This window comes from Orycteropus afer, unplaced genomic scaffold, assembly GCF_000298275.1.
Source record: "Orycteropus afer afer isolate SDZICR_OR568_19922 unplaced genomic scaffold, OryAfe1.0 scaffold00190, whole genome shotgun sequence".
Lineage (NCBI taxonomy): Eukaryota > Metazoa > Chordata > Mammalia > Tubulidentata > Orycteropodidae > Orycteropus > Orycteropus afer.
The window spans coordinates 1,462,815-1,470,068 of record NW_006921777.1 but is presented as its reverse complement, the minus strand read 5'-3'; the positions used below and the strand labels follow the sequence as shown (position 1 = coordinate 1,470,068).

General features: G+C 40.9%; 1 pseudogene; it reads right to left on the bottom strand.

The window, feature by feature from the left end:
- Nucleotides 1-5,599: 5,599 nt before the first annotated feature.
- On the bottom strand, nucleotides 5,600-6,171 carry LOC103202651 (annotated as a pseudogene).
- Nucleotides 6,172-7,254: the final 1,083 nt, after the last annotated feature.

Below are 7,254 nucleotides of genomic sequence, written 5' to 3'. Positions count from 1 at the left end.
GGAGATAAGGAAGGGAGACAGGAATACATAGGCAAGAAGGACACAGGGAAAGGATAAGCATAAAGAGGAGGTGGGAAGAGAACTGTTATAATGCAGGAAACGCAACCCGTGTTACAAAACAAAATGTGTATGAACTGTTGAATATAAAATGAATCTGATTTGTAAAATTTCACCCAAATCACAATAAAATGTTTTTTTTAAAGTTATGTTCTGTCAAAAATCACTTATTTTTCCTTCACATCACTGTATTTTTTATTTGTATTTAGAGGGATAAAGGTATCAACAAGATCACTAACTGCATTAACAGCTTATATGGAGCACAAAGAATTGGAGTCTTGCTCTGAGGAGAATTAGGAAGAATATTAGGACAGGTCCATGCATCTTTGTCTAGATATGGGCCTCAGAGCTTTTGCCACTAGGTAGAAGAGACATCTTTTTCCTGTTTATAGTAGAGTTAATAGCATAGCCCTGCCATACTGAAGAACCTAAAGAAGGCACAGGCCCTTCAGGCATCATCATCTTTAAATGTTAACTGGATACCACTGCATAAGCGAAGCAGTACAAATTTACTATTGGAGAGAATGAGACAGGCAGGGAATCGTGCTAGCCAGGCCAAACAAACTTCCGACTCAGTATTCTTGGAATAGTTTTAAGGCAGACCACCATGTTCTCTGCAGTTGCTGGCTACAGAGAACTGCTTGCAATTAACCAAGCAGGTCCTTAGGCAAGATAAGAAATTACCTTTCAGAGACCCCAAAATTTGACCACTGTTAAATACTGATAAAATCTTGGAGTTGTCCTTCAAGTACCTCACCAGGTGTAGAGCCTGTGAAGTAAAATTCAACTTGACAGACAAAGTGACCTTCCACCAGAGGCAGTCAAGAATAGGAATCCCTTGTTAGGACTTGAACCAGGGTCCAGAGACATCACACATGGCAACATCCCAGCAGCCTTTGTGACGGGTTCCATCTTTGTTCTGATAACCTTTGCAGTGGAATCCATCTTGGCTATCTCCAAGAATGCCTGATTTTCCTAACCCTACCTTTTTCCTGAAAATCCCTGCATATTCCTAATTCCTATCTAAACCCTAGGAAATAAAAAAAAAACCCTAGGAAATCCTTTGTTCAGTGAGAGACCCCAGGCTAGCATTGGTGAAAGCTCCTCTCCATCTCTTCCTTGAGAGCCCCTCTCTTCTCTCTCTTTAAGAAATATTGGTTCTTGTGGACATTTTATTTCTCCTATCCAATTCTTTGTCAATTGAAGGCAAGGACCCCTGCTCAGGGTCACAGGGACCCCAGTAACAAGAATAGTTCTGGTTGGGGTATATATTTCCTGGTACTTTGCTAAAAAGTCATTTTTAGTGCTTTATGACTACAACAAATAAAATGTATTTTTTTTTTTTTACTTCATCTTTACACTTTGAGGAATATACAATCCTTTTAATAAAAAATATTATAAGATTTTGACCCAAGTATATAATTTAGGATATGAGTTCCAAGATCCACGATACTGTTTGTCCCTTTGGCACTGTTTTAGTTTTCCATGACATTAGATGTGATAGACAGAATATGTTTTAGAGATACATGATGGCTTAAATTCTAAAACACTTGGAATACAGAAGGAGCTCTGGTGACATAGTGGACAAGGCATTTGCTGCTAACCAGAAGGTCAGCAGTACAAACCCACCGCTGTTTTGTGGTGGGAAGATAGGGTGATCTACTTCCATAAAGATTTACCAAAAAAAAAAAAAAAAAAAAACTCACTGTCATCCAGTCAAATTGGACTCATAGCGACCCCTCCTTGGGTTTCTGAGGCAGTATCCCTATGGAAGTGGATTGCCTAGTCTTCCTTCTAAGGAGTGGCTGGTGGGTTTGAAACACCAGCCTTCTGGTTAGCAGTCAAATGCCTTAGGCACTATGCCACTAGGGCTCCTTGGGAAACACAATGGTGGTTGCTATGAGTCAAAATTGACTCAATGGCAGTGAGTTTGGTTTAGTTTGGTGGTCTACAACAGGAACTCTAGCACCATTTTGAATTTCGACATTAGTTCAGATTCCATTTCAGTTCGTTCTGATCATTAAACCAGCAATGTGGCTATTGTTTTTAGGTGCTCTTAAGTCAGTTTGGTTCACAGCAACCCTATGTGCAAGAGAATGAAACACCGTCCTGTCCTGTGCCATCCTCAGAAGTCTGGCAATGTGTCTATGCATAGACAACTCCAGAGGAAACCAACAGAGGGGCAGTTTGTCCTCAGGAAGACTGTGGTTGAAAGGAGATTTTGTTCACAGAAGAACTAAGAAACTTGCCCAGGTATGTCCTTAATGATTTACCAAAAATTGTTGCATGTTATCTAATTTAAGCTAAAGGTTAGGATCCTTGTATTATCTTACAGCCACCTTGTGGCTATGACTCAGGGGCACAAGGTCAGAAGTCATACCCTAATCACCACATAGCCAGGTGGTCAAGCCCCAGAACCAAGCCGGGAACCCTTTTTAATCTGCAATTGTGTACTTATCTCAATCATGGTCCTTTTCTTGCTTCTGTAGTCCCACCTGTGAAAGTGATTAATTGACTTGCCACCAATCTTATATAATTAGCCCATGTCCATGAGTCAAAAGACTCCATTTAGCTTCTATACAATTGCTGATGGTTTCCCTTATCCTGGATAAGTGTTGTTGTTTTGGCCTCTTTAAGGCATAATAAAAGGGTCTTTATAGAACATGTTTGAATCTGGGGTCTTTTTCCGCCTAAGACAGAGAAATGTTGTTGTTATTGTTAGATGCCATAGAGTTGGCTCTGACTCATAGAGACCCTATGTACAACCGAATGAAACACTACCTGGTCCTGCGTCAGCCTCACAATACTTGCTATATTTGAGACCATCATTGCAGTCACTGTGTCAATCCACCTCCTTGAGGGTCTTCCCCTTTTTGCTGACCCTTTACTTTACCAAGAATGATATCCTTCTCCAGGGAATGTCCCTTCTGACAACATGACCAAAGTATTTGAGACAAAGACTAGCCATTCTTGCTTCTAAGGAGTATTCGGGCTTCGCTTCTTCCAGGGCAGATTTGTTCATTCTTCTGGAAGTCCATGGCATTTTCAGTATTCTTCACCCAGTACCACAATTCAAAGGTATCAACTCCTGTTTGATCTTCCTTATTCATTGTCCAGCTTTCACATGCATGGGAGGTGATTGAAAATACCATGGCTTGGGTCAGGTGCACCTTGCTCTTCAAAGTGACATCATTTGATGGCCTCTTGAAGAGGTCTTTTGCAACACATTTGCCCAGTGCAATATGATGCCTAACTTATTGACTGCTGCTTCTATGGGTGTTGATTATAGACCTAAGTGAAATGAAATCCTTGACAATTGCAATCTTTTTTCCATTTATCATGATATTGATTATGGGTATGTTATGAGGATTTTTGTTTTCTTTATGTTGAGGTGTAATCCGTACTGAAGACTGTAGTCTTTGCTCTTCATCAGTAAGTGCTTTTATATCTTTATTTTCAGCAATAAACAGATATAAACAGTCTTTTTTACAATGAATGTTTGCAGTTTCCCCCATCCCTCTTCAAGAAAACTTTTCCTAAATTTTAAGTGTTAAAAACAGTGAGTTGGAATTTCAGATCTTTATTTATCTTTCCTTTTTCCAAGTACAAGTTATCAGAGAAAACAAAAATGACCAAAAAATGTGAAAAAGGCATAAAGGGTAGGGCTGGATCATTTCCAGAGTACTGATACTATGATTTGTTCATGCCTTATTTTAGCAGGGTAGCTCTGGTGGCATAATGCCTAACGCATTTGACCGCTAACCAGAGGCTGGTGGTTCAAACCCACCAGCCACTCCTTGCAAGGAAGGTTGGGCAATCAACTCCTGTAGTGGTACTGCCTCGGAAACCCAAGGAAGGGTCAGTATGAGTCAGATCCGACTTGACAGGAGTGTTTGTTTGTTTGTTTGTTTGTTTTTTGGTATTTTAGCAGATGCTCATTGAAGGGACAGACGATATTTTCTTATTTGGCAAATTAGACCATTTCCTTTGGTAGTTAACTATGAGCAACCAGTCAAACTTTATGAGCTTCCTTTTATTTTGCAGCTGAAATCTGTAGAGCTATGGACTATGCTATACTGCTTCCTAGAGACGAAAGGTAATTAGACATGGTTTTCCGAAAGCCACTCTCACAAGCAGAATATTAAATTAAGGTGAATCAGTGTGCCCCACTGTTCAGAAACTTAAATAGCAGAACTAATAAAAAGGAAAAGAAGTTTGCCTCTGTTGGGTAGATTAACAGCGAGAATTGAGGCTTGAATTCCAGGATTGAGCTCTGCCATGCCCTTCCTATCTGTTTGTGAGAAACTCTATTTAGCCCGGAAAGGCTCTTGGAAAAGATTTCATGCTGTTTGTTTCCTCATTTAGCCCCTTCCAGAACCCTACACCATCACCAGCTGCCTTTTTAAACAATCTAATTCACATTAAAGTAAAAGTAAATTGAAATTAGTGGATGATGTCTAGAACAAGAAAAGTGTAGCTCAAAGGACAAGTCTCTAATAATGAACTTCAGCCAGTAAAACAACTGGATCAATCCACTGTTTTGTGGCAGATGAGTGTAGGAGGTTCTTCCAGGTCTCACTAAATGCTAATTATGCAGCATAACTTTTTGATCCGTTTCCAAAAGGTCATAGTCTTGAAACCCCACGTATAAAGCTAATCTGCAGAATTCTACTCTGCACACATGGGTCACAATGAGTCAGAATTGACTAAAAGGCAGTTAATAATAACAACAATAGTTGTTGTTGTTATGTGCCGTCAAGTCAGACCCGACTCATAGGGACCCCTCCTTGGGTTTCTGAGGTTGTATCACTATGAAAGTAGATTGCCCCATCTTCCTTCCGAGGAGTGGCTGGTGGGTTTGAACCGCCAGCCTTCTGGTTAGCAGTTAAGTGCCTTAGGCACTATGAGTACTTATTATTGCCAAGACATTGTTTTAAGCACTTTATATGTTAGGAAATGGAAGTTCTGGTAGCATAGTGCCTAAGGCACTTGATTGCTAACCAGAAGGCTGGTGGTTCAACCCCTCCAGCCACTCCTAGGAAGAAAGATGGGGCAATCTACTTCCATAGTGATACTGCCTCGGAAACCCAAGGAGGGGACGCTATGAGTTGGATCCGACTCGACAGCACATAACAACAACTAGTTAGGAAATAAGGAGCTCTGGTGGAACAGTGCCTAAGGCATTTGATGGCTAACCAGATGACTGGAAGTTCAAACCCACCAGCTGCTCCACAGAAGGAAGATGATGCAATCTATTTCCATAAGGATTTATGGCTTAGGAAACCCAATGGGGGTCACTATGTGTCCCAATCAACCTGATGTCAGTGAGTTTGTTTGTTAGGTTGGTTGGTTGGTTACCAAATGGCCTCTCCTTGGTTTTCCAAGGCAATATCACTACACAAGTAGATTGCCCAATCTTCTTTCAGAGAAGTGGCTGGTGGGTTTGAACCACCAGCCTTCTGGTTAGCAGTCAAATGCCTTAGGCACTATGCCACCAGAGCTCCTGAATGATCCTTTATTGAATTTACTTTCTTTTTAATTCTCAGCTATCTGGGCATTCCAGAGCACCGCTGTTGATGTCATCTATGATGTTATGAGGGAGATGGCCATCAATAGTGCAACCCACAGACTGGGCAGGCCCCAGGATCTCTTTAATAGTTCCAGAGAGTTCTGGCTAAAGATCAGTGTCACATCTAATGGGCAATGCTGATAATCTCATCAAAAGTGGTATTTCCTCTGTGCTTAGTATTTTTCTGCTTCTTTCTGTCTCTGGGTGGTACTTTGAGAGCTTTGATGATCAGGGCAGAGTCAGAAGGCACCACCTCAGTCTGGGCTTGTCTGTTCTGAATGGTCTGTTTCACAGTGATCCTTAGTCCCTTCCAGTCACTGGTTGCCTTGGCAATGTCATCACTAACAGTTTTTGGAGACTGACCCAGGGAACCGATCTTGGGGGCCAGAGTGGATGGATGTGGCACCAACTTCCCTACTGGTGCACCTCAGGTACGTAACTTTGATCTCATTGGGATCGAACTTGGGTGTCATGACATAGGCAGCTGGTGTCAGATGAACGTAGATGCTGCACAACTGAAAAAAGTTGCAGCTTAGCCTCCTCCAAGTTGAAAGCCAAAAGCCTAGGTGAGTTTGGTTTTTTTTGTTTGCTTGTTTGTTTTTTGTAGCAACTAAATTCTTTCTTTAATTCTTCCAACAAATCTACAAGGTAGGGATTATCACTATCATTTCACCTACAGAGATGAGGCAATTAAGGCCAGAGAGTTGAAGTACTGTGCCCCAGCCGTCTGTATTCCTGTGTTAGAGTGTCTTTGTACAGTGATCCCAGGTCCAGGTAGACTGGCACCAGTGATTGTACTCTAAAGACCAAAGTGAGTTGTCTGTTTCTTCTGAGTTGTCAAAATTTATTGGTATAAAGTTTTCATAATATTCTCTCTAATTCTTTGAATACCTGTAGAATCTATAGTAATTCCTCCTCTTTTTTTTCCCCTAATCCTGGAAATTTATATTTCCTCTCTTCCTGTCTTTTTCCATAATTTTATTTTTCTAAAATTTTTTATTTTCATTTGGGTGAAAGTTTACAGAGCAAATTCATTTTCCATACAGCAGTTCATACACATTTTGTGTCATGTCTTTGATTGAAATTCCCCACAATGTAAGCTCTCTTCCCACTTCCTCCCTGTAGTTACCTTTTCTCTGTGTCCTTCTTTCCTATGCATTCCTGCCCCTGATCTATCTTCCTGTACAAATACGTCTCTTCTGTTCTCCTGTGATTGATCCTTCTAAGGAGTATATATAACTGATGTAAATGTTCACCCTCTATGCCTATCTGTTGTTTGACTGGAAGCCACAGCAGTGAGTTCAAGTCCAGACCTGAAGGGTAACTAGGAGTCTTGGGGATCTCACTAGCAGGCTCGGTAAACCTGGTCTGTTTTATGATTCTGAGTTTTGTTTCACATTGTTCTCCCACTCTATCCAGGATTGGTCCACTAGTCCCTTGGACTATTCTTACACTTGTCTTTCATTTTCCTCATTCATCTTTGCTTTGGACTAGGAGAGGTCAATTGTTGCACCTAGATGGCCACCTCTTAAGACCTTGGTCATTACTCGCCAAAATAGGATATAAAACCTAAAAAAAAAAAAAAAAAAACTCACTGCCATCAAGTAGATTAAATTCATAACAACCCC